Below are 16,837 nucleotides of genomic sequence, written 5' to 3' on the forward strand. Positions count from 1 at the left end.
AAACATCATTGTAAGAAGGAGCCCATAGGTGACCTCAGGTTGCAGATGGGGTCCTTAGCACATTAAGGGTTAAAACCCCTGTTCTAGGAAACCTGGGTCAGGAGGAAGCATCAGCGTCTGGCACAGCTGGTGGTGGTACCCGAAATCCCATCAGGAAACGCCTTTGGGCCCCGAAGCCTTCCCCACTACCCAGCAAAATGCATGTCCAAATGCCCCGGGATGAAATTTTTGCTACTGTATTTAAGGTTCTCTGGAGTGGCACCGGAGGTGAGGAGGAAGGATAAAAAGATCTCCCCCATCCCTCTGCATACTTAAAAAATGGTATCTTATTCTGCATCAGTAGACTGTAAACTTTTGGCCCCTTCATATTCTGATAGAAAAAAACTTAAAAAATTTATTTTTAATAAACCTTCTTTTTTAGAACAGTTGTTAGGCCGTGTTTTTTTCTGATAGTGAGCCTGGATCTGAGTGCAGACTGCTCCCCACACCTCGCCTGTGTTCCCTCATTTGTTCTCACCACCCCTGTTTGCGGACACACTGTCACGAATCCAAATCCTGGTCGGTGTTACAATATGCCTGCTGCACCACTCCTGGAATTGGATGGTGAGAGGGAAGTCCACTCCCAACAAGGCGCCATTTCTTGAGATAAGGCTGAGAAACAAAGGAAGCACCAGCATTCGCCATTTCTCTTCTACTGAGTTGTAATTAGGCCGCGACTTTAGGCTGTGGCTCAAATACCTTACCTTTTTTAAAAAATTCCAATAGGCTCAGGTTCAGGGCACCCGCCCACCTAAACTTCCTTCCTGGGAATGGTCATCTGCTACCTGGTGGCTGAATGGGGAATTGCACCCTTCCCTTGGCCCAGGAAGGCCATCACCCTGGAAGGGCCAGGCTGGACAAGGCTGAACCCCCATTGCCCTGACAAAGCAGGACATCAGGGAAAATCTGAGGCTGAGGCTCTGCACCTAGCATCTGGGTGAGATGTCGATACTCTCAGTCTACACTGTGGACACATCTGGATGCCTTATGGAACTGTTTCCACAGTACCTCTGGCCGGGTAGATGTAATCATAGCCTCCATCAGAAGGTCATGTTAAGAGTTTTTCTGAAAAAAACTAACTTCCTGGGGAAAACACACTCAAACAGAACATAATTACAACTTGTTACATCTAAATGATCCTGATAAGTGAGTTGCTCTTGTTATTAGACTTTGTTTGATGCTAGGCACTGTGTTGTGCTTTGCATACATCTCATCTGCTTTTTTCTTTTTTAACAGCTCTGAGAGCTAGAGAGTAAATAATCCGGTGATGAAACCGAAGCTCAGTGAAGCTAAAATACTGTCCACGTTCCCAAGGATGGTATATGACAGAACCAGCAGTTTGGTGCAGATCTTTCTGACACCAAAGCCCCTAGCTGACTGCTATGCTATGCTGCTTCATGTACACACACACACACACACACACACACACACACACACACAAGGATGTAAAAGATCAGCTATTTTACTAAACTACCCTCTATACAGCAAACATATCATCAAAGTACAAATCTAGTGCTAGTACTAGGGAGACAAGTTAGTTACAGGCAGACAGGAGAGAATGGACTACTGTTCATTACATTATGGTTGCAATGGAATTGTCAAGTGTTTGCCTTTTATTAAAAATACTGTTTTAATCGCTCCTCATCAGGGAAATACAAATCAAAACCACACTCAGATATCACCTCACGCCAGTCAGAGTGGCCAAAATGAACAAATCAGGAGACTATAGATGCTGGAGAGGATGTGGAGAAACAGGAACCCTCTTGCACTGTTGGTGGGAATGCAAACTGGTGCAGCCGCTCTGGAAAACACTGTGGAGGTTCCTCAAAAAATTAAAAATAGACCTACCCTATGACCCAGTGGTAGCACTGCTAGGAATTTACCCAAGGGATACCGAAGTACTGATGCATAGGGGCACTTGTACCTCAATGTTTATAGCAGCACTCTCAACAATAGCCAAATTGTGGAAACAGCCTAAATGTCCATCAACTGATGAATGGATAAAGAAATTGTGGTTTATATACACAATGGAGTACTATGTGGCAATGAGAAAGAATGAAATATGGCCCTTTGTAGCAACGTGGATGGAACTGGAGAGTGTGATGCTAAGTGAAACAAGCCATACAGAGAAAGACAGATACCATATGTTTTCACTCTTATGTGGATCCTGAGAACCTTAACAGAAACCCATGGGGGAGGGGAAGGACAAAAAAAGAGGTTAGCGTGGGAGAGAGCCAAAGCATAAGAGACTCTTAAAAACTGAGAACAAACTGAGGGTTGATGGGGGGTGGGAGGGAGGGGAGGGTAGGTGATGGGTATTGAAGAGGGCATCTTTTGGGATAAGCACTGGGTGCTGTATGGAAACCAATTTGACAATAAATTTCATATATCAAAAAAAAAAAAAGAAAGAAAATAATAAGAAAGAGAAAAAAATGCTGTTTTAAATCCATAAATGCTAGCAAATAGAACTCAACAGCATATTGGGGCGCCTGGGTGGCGCAGTCGGTTAAGCGTCCGACTTCAGCCAGGTCACGATCTCGCGGTCCGGGAGTTCGAGCCCCGCGTCAGGCTCTGGGCTGATGGCTCAGAGCCTGGAGCCTGTTTCCGATTCTGTGTCTCCCTCTCTCTCTGCCCCTCCCCCGTTCATGCTCTGTCTCTCTCTGTCCCGAAAATATATAAATAAACGTTGAAAAAAAAAATTTAAAAAAAGAACTCAACAGCATATTATTGAGGATTTTATGCCATGGCCAAGTGGGATTTATCCCAGGAATGCAACGGTGATTCAACATAAGAAAATGAATCAGTGTAATACATGAGATTAGTAGAATGAAGAAAAATATATAATCATCTCAAATGATGTTGACAAAATGCCAACACACTTTAATGATAAAATATCTCAGAGAACAAAGGACAGAAAGGAACTTCCTTGACACAATAAAGGGCATTTGTGAAAAATGCACAGCTAGCATTACACTCAGTGGTGAAAGTCTGAATGCTTTTCCCCTAAAACTAGGAACAAAACAAGGATACCTGCTTTCCTGCCTAGTATTTAACACTGTACCAGAAGATCTGGCCAGAGCAATTAGACAAGAAAAAGAATTAAGGGACATCCAAACTGGAAAAGAAGGAAAATTATCTCCGTTCATGGATGACATGATATAGAAAATCCCAAAGAATCTAAAAGAAAGCTAGTAGAACTAAAGAACAAATTCAGCCAAGTTGCAGGGGACAAGATGAACACACGGTGTATCCATATCCCTGCAATGAATAATCCCAAAAGGACATTAAGAAAGCAATCCCATTTACAATAGCGTCTAAAAGAATGAAATACCTGGAAACAAATTTAACAAAGGAGGCAAGAAGGATTGTTCACTGAAAACTAAAAAATATTGTTGAAAGAAATTAAAGAAGGCCTAAATAAATGGCAACGCATCCTGTGTTCAAAGACTGGAAGATTTATATTGGTAAGATGTTGACATACACAAAGTGATCTATAGATTCAATGGCCTATCAAATCTTTTCTAATGGCCTATCGGATCTTAATGGCCCTTTTTTGCAGAATTGAAAAAGTTAGTACTCAGATTCATATGGATTTGCAAGGGGCCCTGAACAGCCAAAACAATCCTGAAAAAGAACAATGTTGGGAGTACTCATATCTCCCCATCAAAACTTACTGCAAAGCTATAGTAATTAAAACAGTGTGGTGCTGGCATAAAGCTAGACATATAAACCAGTGGAACAGAATTGAGAGTCCAGAAATAAGCCCATATAGCTATGGCCAGCTGACTTTGGACAAGGATGCTACGTCCATCCAGTGGGGATAGAATAGTCTCTTTGACAACTGGTTCTGGGACAAATGGATTTCCACATGGCCGTAGTTTGACTCCCTGACCTCACACCTTAGGTAAAAATTAACTCAGAATAGATCAATGATCTAAATTTAAGAGGCAAAAACATTGAACTCTTGGCAGAAAACACAAGGGTACATTTTCATCATCTTGGATTTAGCAAAATTCTTATATAAGATACCAAAGCACTAGCAAAAAATTAAATAGTGTGTGTGTTTGCATATCTCCAGAATTATGGGAGGACAAAAAAATAAGAATAAGAGCTTTTTAGAGCACCTTCACCCAGGAACTGAATCACAGTTCCGATGTGAGAAAATGCCAGGAAAAGCTATAGTGACACGCTAACAATATTAAATCCTCCAATCCATGGGCACAGGATCTTTTCCAATTTATTAGGATTCTGAAACACAGAGAGAATAAGTGATTTACTCAAGATCATATAATTCACATAAAGAAAAATGACAATTGGAACCTGGTTGAGTTCTCTCTTCCAGGGAACATGAGGCTAGGACTATTTATTTGTAATTTGTGATAATACTGGCAAGGGCTGGTCTCTAGTTCCCTCCACCCTTTGGAAAAACTTCCCCATAGGCAGTGTGAATATGTGGGGGAAAGGCTGCAAAAAGAATGCTGTGACTACTGATAATCAAATTGCTTTTAAGCACACTTCAGCACTTTAGAAGCATCCATTTATATATTAAGAATGAGTATGCTAATTGCGAGCCATTCTTAGGTATCCTTGAGGGATCTCTACCGGGCAAGCCTCATTTGAATTATTCTCTTCCTTCAACAAACATCCAGTACTTGAGACTTGGGGATTTTTGGCACTGAGTCTGAAGTACATGATTTTTTTTTTTTTTTTTTTTTTTTTTTTGTAAAGATGAAATGATTAAGGGGAGGTAAGAATGGAACTAACTAGCATTTACTGACCCTAGCATGTGCCAGGCAAGGGAGCCATTTGTTCTCAGCTCATGCCTAGAAGGAGTAGGGTTCAGCTTTTGTGCAGATTAGCCCCTCCTGAAAACAAATAGATCCAAGCTCCCCACCCCCGCCCCGCCCCCCGCCCCCGGACCCAGTGCAGTAATAAGAAAAGGACGTTTAACTGGAATCCCATGGGTAGTAAAGGGAAAGCGATTTTACAAACAGACACCGCATACAGGATGAAAATCTCCCTCAACCACCTGTTTTTTTCCAGCCAAATCTTCTCTCCTTGCCAGTTACCTCATTTTTCTCCTTTTCCCCTAAAGCATCACAAAAGAAATGCCTTCCATTGTCCTGAGGAATTCAGCTGCTATTCTAGATCATAAACATCACTCAGGAGGACAAAAGCCAGGTTGTTAACTGAACAGTGACAATCACAACCATTTTTGCACCAGCCTACATACACGCATGTATGCACATGTGGGGGGTGGAGGGAAGGGCGATTCTCACTTCATCTGAAATCACTTACATTATCTCCTTTGCTCTTTAAAAGACCCCTAAGAGATTAGTTCATCCCATTTTATAGGAGAAAGACGGAAAACAATTTGGTAACTTGTCCCAAGCTGCACAGCTTGTGAGTGGGGCAAGCCACTGTGGAAGACAGACTCGATTCCAACGCTCAAGATGTGAAAGGCTGGTCTCAGACATGGAAGGCTATGAAGACGGCTTTCTTAATTTCCACATCACTTGGTGAATTCTTGCCTCCATCATATTGGACTTTCTCCAACAGACCCTGAATGGTGGCCAGCTGTGTATTAGGGTTCCCCAAGGAGCTTAGAGTTTAAGCAGACTGCAGCAAATTACAGCCACCGGGCCAGATCCAGCCTATGGCAGGTAGGCAATTTTACCGGCACACATGAGGTCATTCATTTACGTATTGTCTATGACTGTTTCTGCACTACAACAGCAGAATTGAGTAGGTGGGACAAAGAATGAATGGTCTGCAAATATTCACTCTCTGGCCCTCTGCAGAAAAAAAAAAAAAAGTGTGCCGATTTCTGGTCTAGAGAGGCAACTCTCCAGACCAAAGAGACAGTCTAGAAACAGTCTAGAGTGTGAGGGTGAAGGGAAGTGGTAGGGGAGCACAGTGAGCTGGGACTTCCTATGAGCTGACCCTGGTTGTTAAACCTTAACAAGCCGTCAGAAGCCCTCTGTGTCCTCATTCTCTACAATGTTCTTAGGACCTTGAAAATAACCGATTGATGAATTAAGCCGATGGAGTAAGTACTTGCTGTGTGTCAAGTTCTGTCATAGGTCCTGTGGATACAGCTGTGAGCAAAACAGGCCAAAATATGAGTAGGGTATGTGGCAAGGCCAAAGGCCAAAGTGACTGGGGCCAAGTGAGAGCTCAGGGCAAGGTCCTAGGTCTGCTGGGAGGGAGGCAGAGCCAGGTCATGGATGCTCTTGTGGGGTCTTATTCCAAACACAGGGGGAAGCCCCTGAGAATGTTAAGCAAAGTGGATGTGATTATTTGATATAAAATGATCACTCTGTGGACAGCAGGTTATTGGAGGGCAGAGGTGGGAACAGGGAGAATGAGTGCTTTGTATCAACTCGGGCATCAAGTGGCAGCTTGACGAGGCTGGTTGGTGTTGGGGGAGGTGGAGAGAACCGGATGGGTTAGGGAAATACTTGGAACCCGGGCTAAGAGGGCTCGAGGGTAGTTGGGGATGTAGAGTGGATCCTAACAAAGAAGCCCAACCCTTGCCAAAGGCTTCTCAGAGAACCAGGGGATCGTGTGGCAAGTCGTGAAGGGATTTATTAGGATTCTCACCTCCTGCCGGCACAGGCAGGGTAAGCAGCAGGCGGTACCCGGGCTCCTGACGGACTCCTCTGGTGCCTGCTCGCCATCCACAGACACAGGCAGACAGAGCAGCAAAATGGACGGATCGCCGCGTGCCGGGCAGCCGGCCCCCTCGCAAAAGGATGGATTGGACTGGTTAGAGAGAGCTCGACACTTGTGTTGCAGATCCATTAATGTCAGCCACAGGTTAATTCTGAGCAATTTCCAGGTGATCCAATAATTCATTAAACTGACGAAAACAAATCTTTGGAAAATCGAGCCGGTGACAGATAAAAAGCCAATGATTTATTGTCTGGAGAGGACTAAGTGTCTCCAGTTCCATTCTTCAGTCTGTTGAGTGAATCGAAGTGTACAGGAACAGCAGGGAAGGTGTGAGTTCTCCTTAATGGGCATTGTTCAGGCCCAGGGTGGCGTGCCCTTTGTAACACTTTTTCATGAAGCATTAAGGTAGAAGGAAGCACTAGGTAGCAGGAAGGCATGGATAGTGAGGTCGGGCAAAACTCAAGTTTGAATTCCTGCTCTGCCAATTATTAGCATCTGTGAACTTGGGCAAGTTGCTTCACATTTCTGAGTCTCCATTGGTTCCTCTCTTCAACTGGGGTAATAATATATTTTCCCCTGTACTCAAGAGTAGATACAATAAATGAAAATTATGAACGGAGCCTAGAGCATCATAGGGGACTCAATAAATAGCCGACATTATAGTTATTGATGATAACATAGAAGATGGGTAAGGTTTTTTCTTCTAAGGCCATGCATGCATACTCAATGTGAGCATTCAGACTGCTGCTTTAACAATATTATGAAAGGCTTGCTTAGACATCCAAGGACAGCAAAGTTTTCCAAGGTAAATGCATTGGGGAGAAGTGGGAGATCCGATGACTAGGAAGATGGGTGATGGCATTTGGAGTGGGTATTGCTGAACGGGAAGAAAAGGGTCCTAGGTCTAAGTAGAAGCATTAATGAAGGACAGTTTGAAAGCTTCCTTCCAAGTGGTGGTGGAGGGGGAGAGCAGTATGATTGGATCATACTTAGAAAAAGATGTTGAAATTGGTTTGAAGTCTGGATGGAGGAGGTGGTTTCTGAACGTAGATCAGTAACATTTTAGATGTGAAAGCAACCTCAGAAACCAGTGGAAGAACTGATGTTTCTTACACACTTGGGAGTTTTGGCTAACTGTCATATTTTCCATCTGGTGACAGCATTTCTGTATCCCCCAGGAGCCTATCCCTCCCCACGTGCACGCATATCCTATATTCTGTATATGTCCTTCCATCTTGTATCAATGGGAGGTCTATCATAGCCATAGCAATTTTAGAAAGGAATCGTGACCTCCCTCAGCTAAAAGTACCTAGAAGTCACAAAGATGCCTGAAAGGGATGTTTTGTTTTTTTTTTTAATTTTTTTTTTTTCAACGTTTATTTATTTTTGGGACAGAGAGAGATAGAGCATGAACGGGGGAGGGGCAGAGAGAGAGGGAGACACAGAATCGGAAACAGGCTCCAGGCTCTGAGCCATCAGCCCAGAGCCCGACGCGGGGCTCGAACTCACGGACCGCGAGATCGTGACCTGGCTGAAGTCGGACGCTTAACCGACTGCGCCACCCAGGCGCCCCCTGAAAGGGATGTTTTACCATGGATTACTGTTCTCATAAATGGATTCCTGCCCTGACAAAGAATATTTAGGGATTGATAAGTTATCTGTTAGAAATCTGTTAGACAAACCTTGTTGGAGTCCACAGACCCTAAGAATACTTAAAAGGAACTTTGAGCTTTGGACCCCTCATAGTGTGTATAAGGAGCCTTTGATTGGTGCAGTATACAAAAGCAATATACAGAAATCTGTTGCATTTCTATACACTAATAATGAAGTAGCACAAAGAGAAATTAAGAAAACAATTCCATTTACAATTGCACCAAAAATAATAACACACCTGGGAATAAATTTAACCAAAGAGGCAGAAGATTTATACTCTGAAAACTATAAAACACAATGATGAAAGAAATTGAAGAAGACACAATCAAATGGAATGATATCCCTTGTTCCTGGTTTAGGAGGACAAATATTGTTAAAATGTCCACACTACCCAGAGCAATGTACAGATTTAATGAAACCCCTATCAAAATACCACAGCACTTTTTATAGAACTAGAACAAATAATCCTACAGTTTGTATGGAACCACGAAAGACCCCCAAATAGCCAAAGAAATCTTGAAAAAGAAGAATAAAACTGGAGGTATCACAATTCCAGACTTCAAGTTACATTACAAGGCTGTAATGATCCAAAGAATACGGTACTGGCACAAAAACAGACACACAGCTCAATGGAACAGAATAGAAAACCCAGAAATGAACCCACAATCGTATGATCAATTAATCTACAACAAAGGAGGTAGGAATATGCAATGGGAAAAAGTCTCTTCAACAAATGGTGCTGGAAAACTGGACAGCTACATGTAAAAGAATGAAACTGGACAACTTTCTTACACCATACAAGAAAATAAGCTCAGAATGAAATTAAAGACCTAACTGTGAGACCTGAAACCTTAAAATTCCTAAACGAAAACATAGGCAGTAATCTTTGTCGGTAGAAACGTTTTTTCTATATATGTTTATGCAAGGGAAACAAAAGCAAATGTAAACTACTGGATTACACCAAAACAAAAAGCCTCTGTTCAGAGGGGGAAAAAATCAAAAAAACAAAAAGACAACCCACCGGATGGGAGGAGATGTTTGCACATGATACATCTGATAAGGGGTTGATATCCAAAATACATAAAGAACTTATGCAACTCAGTACCAAACAACAAATAAGGCAATTAAAAAATGGGCAGGAGACATAAACAGTCATTTCTCCAAAGAAGATATCCAGAAGGCCAATGGACACATGAAAAGATGCTCAACATCACACATCATCAGGGAGATGCAAATCAAAACCACAAGAAGATATCACCTCACACCTGTCAGAATGGCTAAAATCAAAAACACAAAGTGTGTTTTTATTAGCAAGGATGAAAGTGTTAGCAAGGATGTGAAGAAAAAGGAACACTCTTCCTCTGTTGGGGGCAAGGCAAACTGGGGCAGCCAGTGTAGAAAACACTGAGGAGGTTCCTCCAAAAATTAAAAATAGAATGACCCTATGATCCAGTAATTCCGCTATTGGGTATTTACCCAAAGAATATGAAAACACTGATTTGAAAAGATATATGCTCTCCTATGTGTACTGCAGCATTATTTACAATTGCCAAGACATGGAAGCAACCCAAGTGGCCATCGATAGATGAATGGATAAAGAAGATGCAGCATATATACATACAGTGGAATATTACTCAGCCATAAAAAGAATGAGATCTTGCCATTTGCAACAACATGGATGGATCTACAGAGTATAACGCTGAGTGAAATAAGTCAGTCAGAGAAAGACAAATACCATATGATTTCACTCATATGTGGAATTTAAGAAAACAAAATGAACAAGGAAAAAAGAGACAAACTAAGAAACAGACTCTTATTTATAGAGAACAAACTGGTGGTTGCCAGAGGAGAGGCCAGTGGAGGAAGGGTGAAATGGGTGAAGGGGGTTAAGAATACACTTATCATGATGTGCACAGAGTAACGTATGAAATTGTTGAATCATGAAGGTTGTACATGTGAAACTAATATAACATGGTATGTTAATTATACTGGAATTTTAAAAATAAATTAATGATTTTTTAGTTTTAAAAAGCCTTTGACTTAGTCTGCCTTCTAAAAATTGAAAATTAGTTTAAAATCAGAGAAGGCCTGGGAATGCTGAGAGCATAATCTATCACTTCCCCCAATTTGGGAGTATACTTCCAAGTATGCAGTCGTTCTGTCAGAGGGTTATACTCTGCTGACCCACTGATGTTAGGTTCATCCACGGGACTCGCTTTGGCCAGTGGCAGACCTGTAGGTATAAGGCCAACCATGTTCAAGCAGAAGTTTAAGATGGTGTGTTCCCGTCAGCTCTCTTGCTCTTTCCCTTTGCCCCATGACTGTCACTGAGCTTTGACAGGGACTGTTCCTGCAACCTGGGTCCTGGAAAGAGAAGGCATGTGGAACAGAGCTGCAGCTGACCTGTGATTACCAGCAGATAAGGAGATGGTAAAAACCAAATTGTTGTAAGCCACTGAGATTTTGGGGCTTCTTGTTACACAGCATAACCCGGTGAAAGCTAACTGACACAGGAGATGAGAAAAGCAGGGGGGGGGGGTCATTAGCCAAAGCGCTGATCATTCAGCATTATAACAGAGGCCAGAGATTTGCTCCTTATGCTAAGCTCCTCAAATGTAATGCTATGGAATACTACATTGGCTCTTTCCACGGATTCGGGAGTGTGGTGGCCCAGGGGATTCGATTTTGCAGTCTGACTATGTGTGCATGTGAAGCATGTGTGTGATAAAGCTTCCCACTCTGAGCTCAAGTTGGAAGGATACATCTTCCTACTTAAAGCCAGCGTGGACTCAGCCTTTTGGAGCTGAGCTTCCCAAAGCAATAGTATGTAGTCAGACGCTCATTATTCAGGGGCTGATTATTCCACCTCTTCCTTCTCTTAGTGTGGACTTAAACCATCTTGTGTATATTAACACTGTTCTTCAACAGTGACAGCCAGAAGCTAAGGGAAAATTTCAAAGCCAAGTATTTGCCTGTTGGCTAACCGCTTTGGCAGAAGGGCACTATTCGTACCCGCCCAGCACTATCTAGGTGCTGAATAGGTATGGTCTAATTTAACCTTTATGGCCATCCTTGAGATCAGTGTTCCTATCCCCATTTTACAGATGAGAGGAAACTGAGGCTGAGACGTTAAGCCACGTGTCCAGGATCACACAAGTTGTAGGAAGACTTGGAATACACACTCAGATATTTGTCTATGTTTTTCATGACTTCTGTCAGCACCAAACAAAACGAAGCCAAATAAAACAAAACTCCAAAATGCTCCAAACAAACAAACGAACAAACAAAAAACTAAATAAGCAAACAAACGAAAACCTACACTGATTTAAGTGGGGGATGATGTCAGATAATAAGAAAATAGCATCTACGTACCACGTAGAAGCAGGGGGCTGGAGAGCTGCTACGGAATAATGTGATGTGAGAGCCTGAACTCGGCAGCTAACAAACTCTCACTTGGAGAGGGAACAGGAGAAGCCAACATTGAGGACCAGTTCCTTTGTCCACTGCCTGGAAACTGGCTCCCTGGGAAGATCTCACGGAAGGTGGCAGGAATAGAGGGTGAGAAGGCTCCGTGTCCATTCTGGGGGACATTCTCCCTTTCCTTCAAAGCGAGGAAGCAACAGCTTTTGTTTAACCCGCTAAACAAACTGTTTACTCATACCTCTCCCGACGTGAAGCTGAGAAATGGGCGGCCGTGCTCTGTGAATGGTAATATTGTCCTCAGCTGGTGCTATTAGTGATGCGACGGAGGTATTTAATTAATTACCACTGACATATGTTTGTGCTAATTTATAAGACTGGTTAGCTTGCACATTGCATCTGAACTCTTGCCTGCCTAGGGAGCTTCTTGAATGTAAAGCAATTTTCTGACTTGAAGCTAAGGAAATACCAGAATATTGTACGTGTGGCAAGTCCTGATGGGTTACTTCCCAGGGGTTCTCAACCAGGGGAGATTTTGCCTCCAAACAAGGGATGTTTGGAAACGTCTGGAGACGTTTGTCATTATTACAGTCGAGTAGGGTGTTGGGGAAGCATCTAGCAGGCAGAGGCCAGGGAAGCTGGCAAATGTCATACCCTGCACAGGACAGCCTCCACCACAAAGAGTAATCTGGTCCCAAGGTCGGAAGTGCTAAAGTTGAGAAGTTCTGACCTGGCTTTATGCTCCTACTTTAATAACCTACGACCAGAGAGGGAAAGTGGCTTCCCCAAGGTCACACAGCAAGTTAGAGGCAGAACCTGGCAGCACGATGATCTGTAGCTGTTGGAGGCACAGGCTCTGGAGTCTGAATGCTTGGCTCCCACTCTTGGATGTGACTGTTAACAACTGAGGAATTCTGAGCACGATCCTTAGCTGTGCTTCAGCTACCTCATCCAGGAAACAGGAAGAAGAATGGTGTCCACTAACAGGCTTCTGAGAACAACCCAATGACATAAAGCATGTATAAACTTGGCATGCTTATGTTCCATTTACTGTTAGAATTCTGCACCTTCTGATCAGCAGGACTCAGGGTAAGGTAAGACACATTATTATAACGATCACTAACACAGGGTGAGAAACTTCCATTAAACCTTGTCAGCCCTTCTGGGTCCAATGGTGGGGAGGTCCCTGGATCCCTGAGAACCACTTGAGTGGTGCCTTTGGTGCCATCCAAGGAGGCAGCACTGGCCCTGAAGGCAAGGTGTATACAGCAGCATGTAAACGTTGTCCTTCTTTAGTTTGACGGCCTTCACAGCCCCCTTCTCCTTTATAAGGTGACGGAGGGTGTGGTGGGCTGATTAATGCCCCTCCACACCCCCCTAAGATATCCAAGTCCTAGTCCCTGGATCCAGGAGGCTCCCTAGTATGGCAAGGGGGGGTCTCTGCAGCTGTGATCAAGTTGAGGATCTTGAGATGGGGAGATCATCCTGGGTTACCTGGGTGCCCCCTAAATGTCATCACAAGGGTACTTACAAAAGGGAGGCAAGGAGGTCAGGGGAGGGACAAGGTGAGATGACTATGGAAGCAGAGAGAGAGAGAGAGAGAGAGAGAGAGAGAGAGAGAAGAGGCCATGTGATGCCGGACCATGAGCCAAGGGATAAGGACAACCTCTACAAGGTGCAGAAGGCAAGGAAACAATTCTCCCTTCAAGGCTCCAGAAGGAACAAACTCTGCCAACACCAGGCCTTGAACTCTGGAAGACTCATTTTGGATTTCTGACTTCCAGAATGGCAAGAGAATAAATATGTTTGAAGCCACAAAGCGTGAGGTCGTTTGTTACAGCATTGATAGGAAATGAATTTGGAGGGTTATTGATGGGGGACAGGTTAGAGTTGCGTAGGGGGCAGAGACTGGGGAAAAAGGAATTGAAGCACTGGTCCTTTCACCTTTGAGGATCAAGGTTATATCTCTGCTGATCCATGTGGCTCTGACTGTGGTCAGCTAGCAGCATAAACCATGGGGGACACCAGCAGAGGATGCACCCCAAGGCACGGGGAGAAGCTAGACTGGGGAAAGAGGCTGAGACCAGGCTGAAGTTGTCATGGGGGGGAGGGGCGGTGGGCAGTTTGGTCCTGGGAGAGTATGAGGCCACAGCTGAGATCTTTCCAGAACCTGATGCCCTCATACTGAAGATATTAGTTAGGTGCCATGGCCTCTGTCATGAAAAACCTGGAACAGGTATTGTCCCTACATGGGGTGCAATGGCCATAAGTGGCAGACCCAGGACACTTGGGGTCAGCGTGCAGTGGAAATGCAGGGTGGGGCTGTGATGGGGTTTGCACAGCATCGCCATGGGGGCACAAGTTGCAGTAAGAGAGGGAGAAAATGAACCACACGTGATTTCCAGCAAGTTATCAGGCTAAGGTGAGGCAGATGGCATCCTCTCTTGCTACAAACATACAGGGAGGCAAGGTGACACAGAGCAAAGACATAAAAATACCAACCCAAACTTAAAAGAGAAGAAACTCACCAGGGGCCGGAAATGAAGACAGAGACGAAAGTCAGGCCTGTAAGGGCTGAGCCTGGGGGTTTGAGATCTGCTTAAGGCCTATAAGGACTGGAGTGTGGGACATCTATATCATTTCAGTTGGCCCTCGTGATTTGCAGATTCTGTGTTTGTGAATTCACCTTCCCACTAAAATTTATTTGTAATCCTCAATTCAATACATGTGGTGTGTTGGCAGTCATTAGCAGCCGTGAGAAGAGCTGCGAGCAATTTGAGCCTCTCAGGGTGCACATTTCCAGCTCTGGTCGAGCAAGCCTTGCTGCACTTCTCATGTTGTAAACAAGGGTCCTTCCCCAGTCTGTTTAGTGCTAAAGAGTTTTGGGTTTTTTTTCATTTTTGTACTTTTTATTCGTTATTTCTCTGTTCAAAATGGTCCCCCAAGCATAGTGCTCAAGTGCCGTCTAGAGTTTCAAAGTGCAAGGAGGTGATGTGCTTGCAAGAGAAAGCAGGTGCATCAGATAGGCTGGATAACAGGCAGGAGTTACAGTGTTGCTGGCTGAGTGGGTTCAAGGCTAAAAATTCAGACAATAATACTAGATAAGCTGTCTTTAAATAGAAACACACATAGCCAAGGCTTGTATTGACCGCCAGATGAAAATGTTGTGACCAAAGGCTCGCAGGAACCTAAACTGCTGTTCTTGCAACTTTATGGTACCTCACTCTGACACGTGATGTGAATCAACTGTAGACACACACACACACACACACACACACACACACACACACACGTCCCTCTTCTGGTCTCACTTTATGGTCCCTTAACCTGTAAGGTTAAGTATGCTTATGCCCACTTGACAGATGAAAATATTGAGGTTCCAAGAGGCTAAGCTAGCTTCCCCATCGTCACACAGAACGTAGAATCTAACTTGGCTCTGTCAGAATTAATCATCCATGCTCCTTCTACACAATTTTGCTGATTCTAGAATTTGCTGATTGGATTGAATCATGTTGAATGCTCAAAAGGACATGGCTGATCGTGGGGTGATCAGTCAGGCAAAAGACATCTCCAAGGACTGTTCTTTAAAGCTCACTTAGTGCACCCCAAACCAAAGTTTAGCCTAGGTGGGGGAAGCAAATAAAAGTTTAAGATTCACTGTGAATCTTAAACCAGTGCAACCAGTCTATTTGTGCCTTTCTGACTTCTTTGTTTCAGCCAACAAGAAACCTTTCTTTTTGGAAGGCTTAGCTAGGCTGTTTTATAATTTTTTAGGTTGAGATTTTTATGCTTTTGTTTTGTTTTCAGAACCTAATGACTACTTTCACTGTCTTTTATGTCTAATCTTCCCCAAACAATCATAAGGATGGTCTATAAACCTAGTTCCTCCAGTGATCCATGCATCACTGCATGAAATGTTACAAAGGAGAGGGTCACGTGGCTCACAAGTCAGCTGAGAACACCCAGCCTTATTCTCTTACAGTTGACTCAAGCCCTCCATTCCGCACTGGGCTGGAAATTTTAATCTCTGCTCCAAGATTTCGGCGGATTCCAGAGTCTTATATTCTTACCATGACCTCTGGTTCTAATTTCCTGTTAATTTCACTCTGGGGATGCCAGTGAGGATGTGGATGCCAGAAACCTTTCTTTGATTTTCTGAGTCCAAAATTTACAAAAGACATTTATTTGGGTGTGTAACAGTCTTAAAGGGAAGTTCGAGGTGATGGATGACTTCTACCCAGCAAGTAACTTGAAAATTGATTTTTAGGCACATGTGATCTAGAAAATCCTTCAGCTATTCCCTACTGATGATTTTTTTTAATGCCATTCCTGGCCCTTTTGCCAGATGTTTTTCTGTAACTTTTTGCCTTTTCCTATCTCTTAGTTCTCCCAACGAAAATTTCTGGGGGTCTAGACCTGGTCATCTGTCTCTTTGTTTTACTGTCCTTCCATATTTAAAGCTTATTATCAAGATGTTTTTCTGAAAAAGAATTCCCTAAAGAGTATTTTCATGCCAACTATAAAAATAACATTTAACTCCTGTTTTAATGGAGTGGGAGCTCCAGAGAAGGGAGGATTTGGGTGAGTTTACAAAGGATTTAAAGAATCAAGACTATGGAGGGGAGTCTGAAAATACCACCACATGACAACAGTTGGATTTTGTGTCTTTGTCTCTGTTTGACATTGTGCCCACGGCAGTTCTCACACTGACTGTTCACTTTTCTGGGAAGAAAGCAGGTCCCACTCCAGTCTCAAATCTGCCGTTTTCAAAGAAACACGGCCAAATTCACTCTAAAAACGATGGAAGTGAATTGATGAGCTCACTGTTGTCTTGTGTTTTCTATTTCCCAGACGAGTGGGGCTGATTCTCGTGGAGAAGACCTGCTCCTTCATCTAAGATGACAATATTAATGTTAATAATTGCTAATACTTAGGTAGTATTTATGGTACGAATGTTTCTCGTTATTTAATTACACTATTATACTCGTTTTAATCTTCACTGAGGACCAATGAGGCAGGCACTGTTTTCATTCCCATTTTACAGATGAAG

General features: G+C 43.3%; 1 long non-coding RNA gene across 2 annotated transcripts in view; it reads right to left on the minus strand.

Moving 5' to 3' along the window:
• Window positions 1-373: 373 nt before the first annotated feature.
• Window positions 374-16,837, minus strand: part of LOC123589007 — a 172,769-nt gene continuing 156,305 nt past the window's right edge. For both annotated transcript variants that reach the window (XR_006708117.1, XR_006708118.1), the window contains exon 3: window positions 374-651. This is a non-coding gene — a long non-coding RNA (uncharacterized LOC123589007). The remainder of the gene's footprint in view (window positions 652-16,837) is intronic.

Source organism: Leopardus geoffroyi, chromosome E3 (assembly GCF_018350155.1).
Source record: "Leopardus geoffroyi isolate Oge1 chromosome E3, O.geoffroyi_Oge1_pat1.0, whole genome shotgun sequence".
Taxonomy (NCBI): Eukaryota; Metazoa; Chordata; class Mammalia; order Carnivora; family Felidae; genus Leopardus; species Leopardus geoffroyi.